Source organism: Equus quagga, chromosome 6 (genome assembly GCF_021613505.1).
Source record: "Equus quagga isolate Etosha38 chromosome 6, UCLA_HA_Equagga_1.0, whole genome shotgun sequence".
Classification (NCBI taxonomy): Eukaryota; Metazoa; Chordata; class Mammalia; order Perissodactyla; family Equidae; genus Equus; species Equus quagga.
In genome coordinates, this window is record NC_060272.1 from 75,553,876 (window position 1) to 75,568,723 (window position 14,848).

Consider the following 14,848-nt stretch of genomic DNA (forward strand, 5'->3'; position numbering starts at 1 on the left):
TATTCTTAATTTTCTGAGGAATCTCCATACTGTTTTCCATAGGAGCTGCACCAGTTTGCACTCCCACCAGCAGTGTATGGAGTTCCCTTCTCTCCACATCCTCTCCAACACTTTTAGTTTCCTGTCTTGTTAATTACAGCTCTTCTGACTGGAGTGAGGTTATACCTCATTGTAGTTTTGATTTCCGTTTCCCTGATAGTTAATGATGTTGAACATTTTTTCATGTGCTTGTTGGCCATCCGTATATCGTCTTTGAAGAAATCTCTGTTCAGATCTTTTGCTCATTTTTTAATTAGATTGTTGGGTTTTTTTGTTGTTGAGATGTATGAGTTCTTTGTATATTTTGAATATTAACCCCTTAACTAATATATGGTTTGCAACTTTCTTCTCCCAATTGTTAGGTTGTCTTTTTGTTTTGTTGATGGTTCCTTTGCTGTGCAGAAGTTTTTAGTTTGAAGTAGTCCCATTTGTTTATTTTTTCTATTGTTTCCCTTGCCTGGTCAGACATGGTACTTGAAAAAATGCTGCTAAGACCGATGTTAAAGAGCATACTATGTTTTCTTCCAGAAGTTTTATGGTTTCAGGTCTTACACTCAACCCTTTAATCCATTTTGAGTTGATTTTTGTGCATGGTATAAGATAACATTCTACTTTCAATCTTTTGCATGTGGCTGTCCAGTTTTCCCAACACCATTTATTGAAAATACTCTCCTTTCTCCATTGTATGCTCTTGCTTCCCTTGTATAGATGTGTGGGTTTATTTCTGGGTTCTCGATTCTGTTCCATTGATCTGCGTGTGTGTTTTTTGTGCCAGCACCATACTGATTTCATTATTATAGCTTTATTCCAAAATCAGGGAGTGTGATACCTCCAGCTTTGTTCTTTTTCCTCAGGATTCCTTTGGCTATTCGGGGACTTTTCCTGTTCCATATAAATTTTATGATTCTTTGTTCTATTTCTGTGAAAAATGTTGTTGGAACTTTGATAGGGATTACATTGAATCTACACATTGCTTTAGGAAGTATGGACATTTTAACTATGCTAATTCTTCCAATCCAGAAGCACGGAATATCTTTCCATGGCTTTGTGTCTTCTTCAATTTCTTTCAACAGTATTTTATAGTTTTTGGTGTACAGATCTTTCACCTCTTTGGTTAAGTTTATTCCTAGGTATTTTATTCTTTTTGTTGCAATTGTAAATGGGATTGTATTCTTACTTCTACTTCATAGTGTATAGAAACGCAACTGGTTTTTGCATGCTGATTTTGTATCTTGTAACCTGACTGTATTCATTTATTACTTCTACAAGTTTTTTAGATTCTTTAGGGTTTTCTATATATAAAGTCATGTCATCTGCAAACAGTGACAGTTTCTCTTCTTTTCCAATTTAGATCCCTTTTATTTCTTGTACTTGCCTGGTTGCTCTGGCTAGGACTTCCAACACGATGTTAAATAAGAGTGGTGAAAGTGGGCATCCTTGTCTGGTTTCTGTTCTTAGAGGGATAGCTTTCAGTTTTTCTCCATTGAGAGTGATATTAGCTGTAGGTTTGTCGTATGTGGCTTTTATTATGTTGAGGTATTTTCCTTCTGTACCCACTTTATTTAGAGTTTTCATCATAAATGGATGCTGTGTCTTGTTAAATGCTTTCTCTGCATCTATTAAGATGATCATGTGATTTTTCTTCTTCATTTTGTTAATGTGGTGCATCACGTTGATTGATTTGTGGATGTTGAAGCATCCCTGCATCCCTGGAATAAGTCCTACTTGATCATGATGTATGATCTTTTTAATGTATTGTTGTATTTGATTTGCTAGTATTTTGTCGAGGATTTTTGCATCGATGTTCATAAATGATATTGGCCTGTAATTTTCTTTTTTTGTGTTATTCTTGTCTGGTTTGGTATCAGGATAACGTTGGCTTCATAGAATGAGTTAGGAAGCTTCCCCTCCTCTTCAATTTTTTGGAAGTGTTTCAGAAGGATAGGGATTAAGCCTTCTTTGAATATTTGGTAGAATTCACGAGGGAGGCCATCTGGTCCTGAACTTTTATTTTTGGGGAGGTTTTTGATTAGTGTTTCGATCTCCTTACTGGTGACTGGTCTATTCAAATTCTCTACTTCATCTTGATTCAGTTTTGGAAGGTTGTATGTTTCTAAGAATTTATCCATTCCTTCTAGATTATCCAATTTGTTGGCGTATAGCTTTTCATAGTATTCTCTTATAATCTTTTGTATTTCTGAGGTGTCTGTTGTAATTTCTCCTCTTTCATTTCTGATTTTATTTATTTGAGCTTTCTCTCTTTCTTTCTTGGTGAGTCTAGCTAAAGGTTTGTCAATTTTGTTTATCTTTTCAAAGAACTAGCTCTTGATTTCACTGATTTTTTGTATTTTTTTTAGTCTCCATTTTGTTTAGTTCTCCTCTGATTTTTATTATTTCCTTCCTTCTGCTGATTTTGGGCTTTGTTTATTCTTCTTTTTCCAGTTCCTTTAGGTGCACTTAGATTATTTATTTGGAATTTTTCTTGTTTGTTGAGGTAGGCCTGAATTGTTATAAACTTCCCTCTTAGAACCACTTTTGCTGTCTTGCATAGATTTTGGTGTGTCGTACTTTCATTTTCATTTGTCTCCAGGTACTTTTTAATTTTCCCTTTGATTTCTTCATTGATCCAATCGTTGTTCACTAGCATTACGTTTAATCTCCACATTTTTGTGGGTTTTCTGGTTTTCTTTCTGTCGTTGATTTCTAGTTTCATACCTTTGTGGTCAGAAAAGATACTTGGTATTATTTCAATCTTCTTAAATTTATTGAGACTTGTTTTGTGGCCTAATATGTGACCTATTCTAGAGGATGTTCCATGTGCATTTGAAAAGAATGTGTATTCTGTGGTTTTGGATAGAATGTTCTATATGTATCTACTAAGTCCATCTGGTCTAATGTGTCATTTAGGGCCAATGTTTCCTTATTGGTCTTCTGTTTGGATGATCTATCCATTGGTTTCAATGGAGTATTAAAGTCTCCTACTATTATTGTATTACTATTTCTCCTTTTATGTCTGTTAATAATTGCTTTATATACTTAGGTGGTTCTGTACTGTATGCATAGACATTTAAAAGTGTTATATCCTCTTGTTGGATTGCTCTCTTTATCATTATGTAGTGCCCGTCTTTGTCTCTTGTTACAGTTTTCGTTTTAAAGTCTACTTTGTCTGATGTAAGTATTGCTACCACAGCTTTCTTTTCATTGCCATTTGCATGGTCTATCTTTTCCATCGTTTCACTTTCAGTTTGTGAGTGTCTTTAGGTCTGAAATGTGTCTCTTGTATGCAGCATATATAAGGGTCTTGTTTTTTTATCCAATTGGCCACCATGTGCCTTCTGATTGCAGCATTTAGTCCACTAACATTTAACGTAGCTATTGATAAATATGCATTTATTGCCATTTTGTTACCTTTTTTATGGATGTTTTAGTAGTTCTTCTCTGTTCCTTTGTTCTTCTCTTGCTCTCCACCCTTGTCGTTTGATGGCTTTCTTTAGTAATATGCTTGATTACTTTCCTCTTACTTATTTGTTTATTGATTATAAGTTTCTGGTTTGTGATTACCATGAGGTTCCTATACAATATTCTACTTATATAGCAATCTATATTGAACTGGTAGTCTTTACTTTGACCTCTTCCTAAAAGCTCTGGTCTTTTACTTCCCTCCCCTAACATTTTATGTTCTTGAAATCTTATCTAATCTCTTATTTTGTGTGTGTATCCATCATCTTCCTATCATTGAAATGGGTAACTTTAATACTTTTGTCTTTTAACCTTCATATTATCTTCATAGGTGGTTGATCTATCTTTACTGTATTTTTGTGTTTACAAGTGGGTTTTTTAAAAAAAAATCATTTTCTTATCCCTATTTGTGGTCTTCTCTTTCCAACTTAAATAAGTCCCTTCAGCATTTCTTGCAGAACTGGTTTCTTGGTGATAAACTCCTTTAATTTTTGCTTGTCTGGGAAATTATTTCTCTCTTCTTCCATTCTGAATGATAACCTTGTTGAATAGACTATTCTTTGCTGTAGGCTTTTTCCTTTCAGCACTTTAAATAAGTCATGCCACTCTCTTCTAGCCTGTCGGATTTTGGCTAAGAAGTCGGCTGATAGCCTCATAGGCTTTCCTTTGTATGTCACTTGTTGCCTTTCTCCTGCAGTGTTTAGGATTCCCTCTTTAATTCTGGACACTTTAATTATAATTGTCTGGTGTGGGCCTCCTTGGGTTTATCTTGTTTGGTGCTCTCTGTGTTTCCTGTACCTGGATGTCTGTTTCCTTCCTTAGGTCAGAAAAGTTTTCAGCTACTACTTCTTCAAATAGATTCTCTGCCCCTTTGTCTCTCTCTTCTCCTTCTGGGACACCTATAATACAAATGTTAGTGTGTTTGATGTTTTTCCAGATTTCTCTTAGACTGTTCTTATTCTTTTTAATTCTTTTTTCTTTTACCTGTTCAGCTTGGGTGATTTCTTCTGGTCTTTCATCCAGCTAGCTGATTCCTTCTTCTGTATCATCTACCCTGCTATTGAGTCCCTCTAGTGAAATTCTCATTTCCAGTATTGTTTTCTTCATTTCTGACTGGTTCCTTTTTATATTTACCAATTCTTCGTTGATGGTTTCACTGTGTTCATCCAGTCTTCTCCCAATATCAGTGAGCATCCTCATGAGTTTTTGCATGAATTCTCTGTCAGGTAGATTTCTTTTTTTTTTTTATTTTAAAGATTTTATTTTTTCCTTTTTCTCCCCAAAGCCCCCGGTATACAGTTGTATATTCTTCGTTGTGGGTCCTTCTAGTTGTGGTATGTGGGATGCTGCCTCAGCATGGTTTCATGAGCAGTGCCATGTCCACGCCCAGGATTCGAACCAATGAAACAATGGGCCGCCTGCAGCGGAGTACGCGAACTTAACCACTCAGCCACGAGGCCAGCCCCCAGGTAGATTTCTTATTTCTGTTTCATTTAGTTGTTTTTCTAGGGTTTTGTCCTGTTCCCTTGCTTGGAACGTATCTCTTTTGCCTCCTCATTATGCCTCTTTGTGCTTATATCTATGTATTAGATGAGTCAGCTATGTCTCCTGTTCTTGGAGAAGTGGCCTTATGTAAGAGACGCCTTTTGAGGCCCAGCAACATGCTTCCCTCTCATCACCAGTCTAAATGTTCCATGGGTGAGCCCTGTGTGGGTTGCTTGTGTCCTTCTTCTGTGGCAGGGTTGCTCTTAATGCAGGTACCCAGGGAGTCTAGTCTTTGCTTCTCTGGCCAGTTGTTTGTAAATAGGGTTTGGGATCCCCAGCACCATTGGCTACAAGGTCTAATAGCACACTCCTGTTGCAGTTTTCCGTTAAATGAGTAGGTTGCCCAGTGTACCTGGTTGCCAGGCTCAGGGGCTTACAGTTGCTGTAGGCCTTAGGCCTGCAAGGTTGTCATTAGCTCTCTCAGGATTGCAGCTGAGTGGGGCTGGCCCTAGGCACGGGAGCACCCAATTGTTTCAGGCTTTGGGAGGTGGGGCTGATCCCCTTTGTGGCTGTTTGTGAAGCACAGGTCTTCTGCCACTGGTAAACCCCACCTCCCACAGGTCCACACAGTTCGTCAACATAGTCCTGGCCCATGCACACTTTCCAACCCCCTGGAGCATACCCAATCCCCCCATTGCAGAGGCCCCCTCCTCTCCACCAATGCACCCTACAGTTCACCTGGTCCTCACACTGGCCCTGCCCCACAGAGGCAGACATACTCACCTGCCTGTAGGGGATCAAGGCACCCAGTCTCTGCAGGACAACCAGTAGCCCGAGGGCTTGCTGGTGGGTGAGGTCAGTCCCTAGCATGCACTGCCACCCTGGCTGACCTGCATTAAATCTGTGCTCTAGTGGATATGGCAGATCCTGGGGTAGCAGCAGGGGAAGAACTTAAATGGTATCTACCAGTGTCTGTGTGAGCAGGCCTGTACTAAGTCATAACAATGGTCGCCACCAACGTCTCAGACTCTGGAGAGGTCTCACCTCTCACTGAGATGCACTCAGAGCCTACCAGGTGAATCTCTTTTCACCAAAGGACTGTAAAGCCTTCTTTCTGGTGATTTTAGGTTGCTCTCTGAGACAGGTGAATTTGTGCATGAGCCCTTTAAGAGCTGGCTTTATTCTGCTTAAGTCAACAGCTTTTCTGGGGGTATTTCCCATTGTAGTTAGTAGCCAGTGAAGCCAGATAGCAGGACACTTATCTCAGTTGTGCTGAGTCTGAAGGATGCTTATAGCGGTAACATGACCCCGGCTCAGGTCCCCACTCCTCTAGGGAAAGCTGCATACCTTAGGGTGCCTCCCCGCTGGCCGGCTGTGAAGCTCCACTGCTCATGAAGGTGGGTTTTTTCTCTCCAGAAGGAATTCCTGCCTCTTTTGCCTCAGTCAGGACTGTCCCTTGTGGAGTTCTTTTTATCCAGTTTTCAGTTCTCTCTCCAAGGTAATTTTTCCAAGAATAGTTGTAACCTGCTTTTGATCGTAGGAGAAGGTGAGTTCAGAGTCTGCCTACGCCGCCATATACTTTATGTTAGCATATTTGGTTGGTATTCTCTTTCATTAGGGCTGCTTCTCTTCCAGGGTCTTGCCCCCTCTCCAGGAAGAAATGATCCCTTGTTAGTCAGTTTGTTATTGGCTCAGGATGCTTACTTGCCAAGTCAAAAAAACTTTAACTGCCTCCTTTTTCACTTTAATTGGATAGGAAGAGGAGGAAGCCATTTATCAGCACCAGTCAGCCTGTAATCACATTGTGATGAATATGAAAAGCTCATAAGCTGTTAACTGCAATATTATTATTCTTATTTATAACCCACATTCAATATTTGTTAAATTAATGCCCTTTTAAATAAAACTAAAATTGTTAGCTCCTTATTCAAGGTACAATAAACATATGATCTACAAACATTTTACAAACACAAGATTAAATTAAGCCAATGTTGCATTACTATTATAATATAAAATACATGAACAAACACTCAGGAGCTAAAACCATCAAGAGTAATGTAACACTTGCTGGGAAGATGTGACTTTGAAAAACACTGATCTCAAAGAATCTGAAAAATTCAAGAATTTTCAGGTACTCAGAATCTACCTGCCTCAAAGCTTAATTCTTAAAAGCTCTAGTTTTTGTTTCTAATTATCTAGTTAACCATAAATTAAAAGTCTTCTCAAAAATTAGTTACTATCTCCTCTTTTTGTTAAGAAAGATATATCACGTATTTTTTTCTACTCTACTCTGTCGCATCAATTATTTAAGAATGACATTCACCAAACAAGTTAACAAAGAAAATGCAAAATGCATTAAAAATAAATTTAAGTTCCTAGAGGAAACAAACTATAAGCTACAAAATTAGATGATTTGCCAAGTGTATAAAGAAAAGTCACCACACCCTGAAATATCAAGGTGAACCATATGAAATTACCACTTTTATATGTATTATGTCATTTATGTCCCACTACAACTTTATAGATTTGTATTGCCCCCACTTAACAGATAAAGAAACTAGAGCTTAAAAAGTAATTTATCCAAACTGACAAAATTACTAAGTATAAGAACTTAAATTCAAAACCAGTCCTGTCAGATGCCAAAGTCTTACAATGTTTCTGCAACTAAGATCTGCTATTAGCGTCATTTGAGTGCCCACTGTCTGCTGGATGCTCTGAGTATTATTTTTAATGTTTTCAGCAGCTCATCAAGATTATTATCCTCCTTTTACAGATGAGGGAAATGAGGATCAAGAATTTAAGTGGATTTTGTTCAAAAGCTTAAGCCTGTATGTTTTTAGCATTTGAATTCAAGATTTTCCATTAACTCCTAAACTCACTCTCCCTCTACTATACCACTCTGCCATGCACCAAGTTCTCAGCATCAAGTGATATGGCCAATAACATGTAATTAAAGTAGAAATGCACACAATTATTGAATTACATATTTGTTTAACTTTGTAAGCATTCTACTTAGGCTGAAAAACTATTTCACTACAAGAGACTTAGAAACAATTCCAGTAAAAACATTCAGAGACACTGTCTTGTCACATAACTACCCCAGGCAATTGGAACCAAGACTCAAGATTTCCTCAGTTTTATACTGCCAACTATCATAAAAATAAGCTAGTACTTGGAAATTACTTAGCAGAAATCTACAGGCATAATATGTGTTTATATTATTCTACAAAACGTGTCAATGTATTCTAAGATGGAGACAGCAAACATAAAAAATTTTAACTCTTTCAAAGCTAAATGATAGTTACAACAGATTTAACAAATAATTTTTTTTTTGCCCTCTTAGAATTCAAGACGACATCCTAACATTGTTTCAGACAGCCTTTTTCTTTAAATTAAACAACTAGAGCTATTAAATGTAGTTTAAACCAACACATAACTTTTAAGTGCTACATACAGCTTTCCAGTTATGTTAGCAGAAAGAAGAAAACACTGAAATAAGACTCTCTCAACAGATTATGCTGACTTTGAACTTTTCATGTTAAAGAAAACAGTATCTTAAAACCCCAAGTTTAAATGTTGCCTTGCTTTTATGATTTTCAGATAACCACAGAAACCAAAATGAGGTAGATACTGTCTACTGGCATTCAACATCTATGCCTATCTCTTTCTGTCCTCTGCCCTAGATCACAGAGGCTAGAAGGCTAAAATCTACATTTCTCAGGTTCCTGGCTATGGGAATCCTGAATTTGACTTTTCTTCTTTCCCTGTCTAAATGCCTTTTATTTCTTTGTCCTGCTTTACTGCACCAACTAGGGCAATTCTGAATAGGATTGGTGAGTGACCATCCTTGCTTTGTTCCTAACATCAGACAAATGCATTTAGGCTTTCACCAATAATTATAGTTTGTATTAGCTGCAGGTTTTCCATGGATACCTTTTATCAAGTTGAGGAAGCTCCCTTCCATTCCTACGTTTCTGCGAGTTCCCTTCTATTTTCCTGATCTTTTATCATGAATAGATGAATGAATATTGTTAAATGCTTTTTCTATATCTATTGAGATGATCATATGGGTTTTTAAATTTTTGCTATTTTGTTTGTTGATACTGTAAACTATACTGATTGATTTTAAATGTTGAACCAACCCTGCATTTCAGGAATAAATGGCACCTGGGCATGATGCATTATCCTCTTTATATAAACTACACTCAATTCCTTAATATTTTGCTGAGTAATATCTTTGATTTTTGTATCAGACTAATACCAGCCTCATAAAACAGTGCTCCCTTCTTTCTATTTTCTGAAGAGTTGGTATATAATTATTAGTATTATTTCTTTCTTAATAGGTAGATTGAATTTACCAGTAAGTCCTTTGGGGCTCAGAGTTTTCTTTTGGAGAGGGTTTTTAACTATAAATTCAATTTCCTTAATAAAGAGCTATTCAGGGTTATCCATTTCTTCTTCAGTGAGGTTTGGTAGCTTCTGTCTTTGATGGAATTTGTCCATTTACCTAAGTTATCAAATGTATAAGCTGCTCATAATATTCCCTATCTTTCTACTATCTGTAGGATCTGTACTAATGATCTTTCTTTTCTGATATTAGAAATTTGTCTATTTCTTTTTTTTTTCCTGACTATTGTGACTACAGGCTTATCAATTTAATTGCTCTCTTAAAGAACTAGCTTTTGGCTTCAGTGATTTTTTTCTATTGTTTTTCTGTTTTATAGTTCATTGATTTCAGCTCTTTATCGTTTCCTTCTTCTGCTTATTCTGGGTTTAATTTGCTCTTTGGCTTCTAATTTCCTAAGGTGAAAATTTAGATTATTGTTTCAAAACTTTTGTTCTCTAATAGAAGCATTTAACACTGTAAATTTCCCCTTGAAGTACTGCCTTAGGCACATGCCATAAATTTTGATATGTTGTCTTTTCATTTTCATTCAATTCAAAATGTTTTCTAATTTCTCTTGTGACTTCTTCTTTGATCCATGGGATTTTTAGAATGTGATATTTAACTTAAAAATATCTGGAGATTTCCCAGATACCTGATACTGATTTCTAGCTTAATTCCATTGTGGTCAAATAATACAGATATATTCATAAAAATTTACCCATAAGGTCTAAGTATGGGAATCAAATCCAATTTTCTGATAGTAAATTAATGTAATGATATGCCCAAGGTCAAGGTGAGATAAACTCAGAGAATAAGTCTTCATCTTTTTCTCTAAAGGATATTAAGAACAATATGTTCTCTCTCAATACCATCTCAAAACCAAAAGACTTTTGTTATTCTCTCCCTCTACTCTTCCAAAAAAAAGGACAATTCCACATAAAGCATCTCATTTTATTTTTACAACTCTATAAAACAGGGAAGACAAATGAATGACAGCCTTTTGCACGTGAGGAAAGTGAGCCTCAAAGGAATAACTTGCCTTCTAGTTGGCTATGTCTCATTGCTCTTGAATTAGCCCTCAAAGATAGAGCAATGTGGATAATTTACAACCATAAATAATTCAAAACCTCATTTTAGCTGCTGTTGGAATCACCACCACCTCAGTTCAGAGCAAGTTAGAGTAAAACCCAACTATGTTTAAGTTTTGTCATCTTGACTTCGCATGCCCATTCATTATTAACAAGATTCAGGTAATAAAGTACTGGATAAACCCCAGGAAATAAAAAGTAAATGGGAAAATTACATAAAGAGGAAAATGAGACCCCAGTTTAATAAATCATAAACTATACAGCCATATTTGTTTTTGACACTTAATATGAAATGAATATATCAAATTACATTTTTCTCTTTCAAATTCTTCAACTGTTGATTAGGATCTAAAGCTCTAGAGTATTATCTGCTATAATTAAAATATATTAGCATTTAATATTTTGAAATATTAAAATATTTTATACTATTCTGATTCAAATTAAAATTCTAAACTATCATGTTATAGAAATTAAATGGCTTTAGAGTAAAAGACACACACTCTTACCGTGGAACTGTTGACTCATGGGTTGCAGAAATTCCCCTCGGGCAGCATCACCACTTTGGCTCAGCATCAGTAGTAACAGCAATCAAAATTAAAACTAAAACAAACAAACAAACAAAGTTAACTATCAGTAAGTAAAATGCTTTCAAGTCTTCAAGAAAGTCTTAAATTCAGATTTCACATTTCAACAACTTCATCAAGGCAGCTCTAATCCCAGAACTCGATCTTTTTTAATTAGTTTAAGCAAGGAGCTAATAAGGTATATGAAATTCATGTGTATTTCCAACTCCCTATCCTGGAATAAGCTCTGAAATTAACTTCAAGGAGTCACAGTAAATAATAACCAAAGGGCAGAAAACAAAGCCAAGCATATTATAGGTATATTCAACTGAACCGCTCAATGCATTTACTCAACAACACATACATTCTAGGTTCTGAGACTGCCCAGAGTGAAGTGAATACTGATCACTCACACAAGAACTGTATCAGATAGGAGCATTTGTATTAATTTTTCACACAAAAGTATTTAAATTTGATAAATATCTTGATCACTTTATAAATATTTTAACAGCACATATGGGGATAAAACAGTAACAAAGATTTAATACCTGCTGAATTGACCCTATAAAGTGTTTCCAGGATAAGTGATACTGACAGGAAGCCTATAGAACAATCTGATATGGTTTACCAATGTGCTGGAGCTATGAGGTACTAAAATATATGATATAGCTTCCAACTCAAACAGAGTTATGGAAGAATACATACAAGAAAAATTTAGTGAATAAGCATTCATTCATTTAGCAAATCTTTACAAGATTGTCTAAGTCAGCCCCCTTTAAACACTGCAGACACAAAAATGAGTAAGAAAATGCCTGCTCCTGAAAGAACTCACAGGCTGGTGAGGGTGACTAATACACGCAGATAATTGTAATACAACAAGGCAGATGCAGGAAAGCAAGAGCATGGGGCCCAGAAGAGGGGTGGGCTGTATCGACAGCTTCGGGAGGAAGTCAGGAAGGGTAGGGAGGGAAGAGCGAGGCTGGGCAAGGAGAAGTGTGCAGCTTCTGTTTGCAAGAAAAGCAACTTTACAGAAAACTACCTGGACGTGCATGAATCACATGTAGGCCGGGAGACAAGGACAACCCACAAAGTGAAGACTGTCACGATCCTTTTGAAAGGACGGAAAAAACAGACCATTTAATGATACGCTAATTTATACACTTCCTACCAGTTTGCTTGTTTAAAAGCAGCACACAATTTTCTCCCCCTTCTTTAGAAGCAGCTGTACAGCATGGTCTCAATAACGCAGAGTAAAAGAGAAAAGTGAGTTTTTCCTAAGTAATTTGCATAAATGATCACCTATTTCCAAATACTGAGACTTACTCCTGCATTTTAGACTATCAAGGCCAAATTTTACCTCTACCAGATCATCTTATTTGCATTATTCTGAAAGTAACCAGCACTACAGACACTTCGCTTTAGAGATGGTTATATCTAGCTGTGCATAAGGGCAAGGAAAGGGTCCGATACACAGACCACTAATGTTTAGCAATCGTGTTAATAACTCTTTCTTTGGGAAACACAACTATGAATTTTCCCATTTTGTGAAAGGGTATGGAACTATTATTTTGTTATTAGCTATCACTTTGTGAATGCTTTACTTAGGATTAAGCATAGTGCTAACATGTCATATACATTTAACTTAATCTCCATGAGGCAGGCAAAATCTCCATTAAAACTGAGGAAATTGAGGGGCCTGCCCGGTGGCCGAGTGGTTATGTTCACGTGCTCTGCTTCAGTGGCCCAGGGTTCGCCATGCTGTGGCGGCGTCCCACACAGAAGAACCAGAAGGACTTACAACTAGGACATACAACTATGTGCTGGGGTTTCGGGCAGAGAGAAAAAAAAAAAGAGGAAGATTGGCAACAGATGTTATTAGCTCAGGGCCAATCTTCCTCACCAAAAAGCATACCTTAAAAAAATACCCTCATGTAGAATAAAGAAAAAAAAATGAGCAAACTGAGGACCTGAAGGTGACCTGCCCAGGATGACACAGCTTGGAAGAGGCGGGATCAGGATGGGTCTGTCTGGCTCCAGTCTCTCTTCCGAATTATTGTACTAGACGGCCTCCTTTTTGAGGTGTACACATGCATTTTTCTTTCCTACTACGCTGCTAAAATGTCTAACGTAAATCAGGAACCAGAACAGTCTTGAAGAATTAACTCGATTTTATGAGTGTGTTGCCTAAGTTTACAGGGGAAAGCATATCTTTAACTCTTTTGAAGTTACAGGTTAAGGTTATTAACTGCGAAACTCAGCACCTCTACTAAGAGGTGTCATATTATCAAGCACAGGGAAACACGTTTATATGTAAGACCAGAATTCAAAGTCAGTTTGTGTCCCACGGTGAAGCTCTGAGTGGTGCTGAAAATGCTCCTCTACGGCTAGAGTCTAGGAGCACAGCTGCCCTGTAATTTCCTGGCACTTGGCTTGAGTCTAAGAGGCTCCTCCACCATGAACGCCCTCTTCTCTTCTAGCTTCCAGGCATCCAAGTTGTCCCCAGGCTTCAGAACGCAGCACAGTGCAGCCTCCTCCACCACCCACTCATTTCTCTATCTGCTCAAGAAACACTTACTTACTGTGGTAATGTGTCAGGCACTGGGGGGGTCCCTATTCTGGAAAATCAAAGGGCAACCCGGCATCCCTAAGAACCTCTTGGTCCACCAGAAAAGTCCAGTAAGCAAGGAATTAGCATTCAGCGTGATAAAGATGCATCCACGGTATTAAGAGAGCGGAAGGATGGAGTGGCCGACACTTGAGGGAGGAAGTGGCAGGAAAGGCTTCACAGCCCTGGTAATACTGGAGCCTTAACTTAGATGACAGATGATGATGTCTTAAAATAAGACAGGAGAATTTTCTAAAGGGAACGAACTTGAGACGTAGGTGTTGACTGAACAAGTGGACAGGATTCTGAGATGTCTCAGAGGGTGGAGACAAGGAACAGTAAGGCAGCACTGTCTAGCTGAACTCCTGCAATGATGGACCTGTTTTATAGATGGACGCTGTCCAATACGGCAGCCTCCAGCCACATAGAGCACTCAAATGAGCACTTGAAATGTGGCTAGTACGACTGAGGAACTGATTTTTTATTTTATTTTATTTTTGCTGAGGAAGATTGGCTCCGAGCTAACATCTGTTGCCAATCTTCTTCTTTTTGCTTGAGGAAGATTCGCCCTGAGCTAACATCCATGCCCAATCTTCCCCTATTCTGTATGTGGGTCACCACCACAGCACAGCTGCTGACATGAAAGGTGCTGATGTGAATGGTCTATGCCTAGGCTGCTGAAGTGGAGCGCACCAAACTTAACCACTGGGCCACGGGACTGGCCCCTCTCAAACTTTAATTTTGTTTCATTTTATTAATGTTAATTGGAATAGCAACATGTGGCTAGTAGCTACTGTACTGAACAAGGCAGCTCTTAGGGTTCAGGCTTGAGGTGAGCTGAGGGGCTACTACAGTATCTGAGAAAAGAAATACCGAGATGAAAAACATACAGAGACACAAATATTTGTCGAATAGATGAATGAACAAATCAACAAACAGAGGAACAAACCGAGTGATCTTTAAGGACTCCTCCCTTTAAAAATCCCATTAGAGAAGTACCTATCCTTGGTCATCCCGGTTTCAAATAATGCCCTCAATATGGTGGCATCAAAATCTATTTATGTTGTCTACAGATCTCAGGCTAATTCTTAAAATACTACTACTAATTAAAACCCCGTATGCCATTCAGTATAAAAAAAAAAGAAAAGAAAACTATGTTATGAAACCATATCAAGCCATAACTTAGGGAGTAATCACAGACCAAAGATAATCAATCAAGCTG

General features: G+C 37.6%; 1 protein-coding gene across 4 annotated transcripts in view; it reads right to left on the bottom strand.

Moving 5' to 3' along the window:
- The window catches only part of WASF3 (WASP family member 3), a 121,910-nt gene that overhangs the window by 58,612 nt on the left and 48,450 nt on the right, over nt 1-14,848 (bottom strand). For 2 of the 4 annotated variants that reach the window (XM_046664587.1, XM_046664583.1), the window contains exon 2: nt 10,965-11,058. The gene's annotated coding sequence lies outside the window, so the exon portion shown is untranslated. Of the gene's footprint in view, nt 1-6,330; nt 6,508-10,964; nt 11,059-12,060; nt 12,081-14,848 lie in introns of those variants that run through there. The other 2 variants (XM_046664586.1, XM_046664585.1) reach the window with 2 other exon arrangements.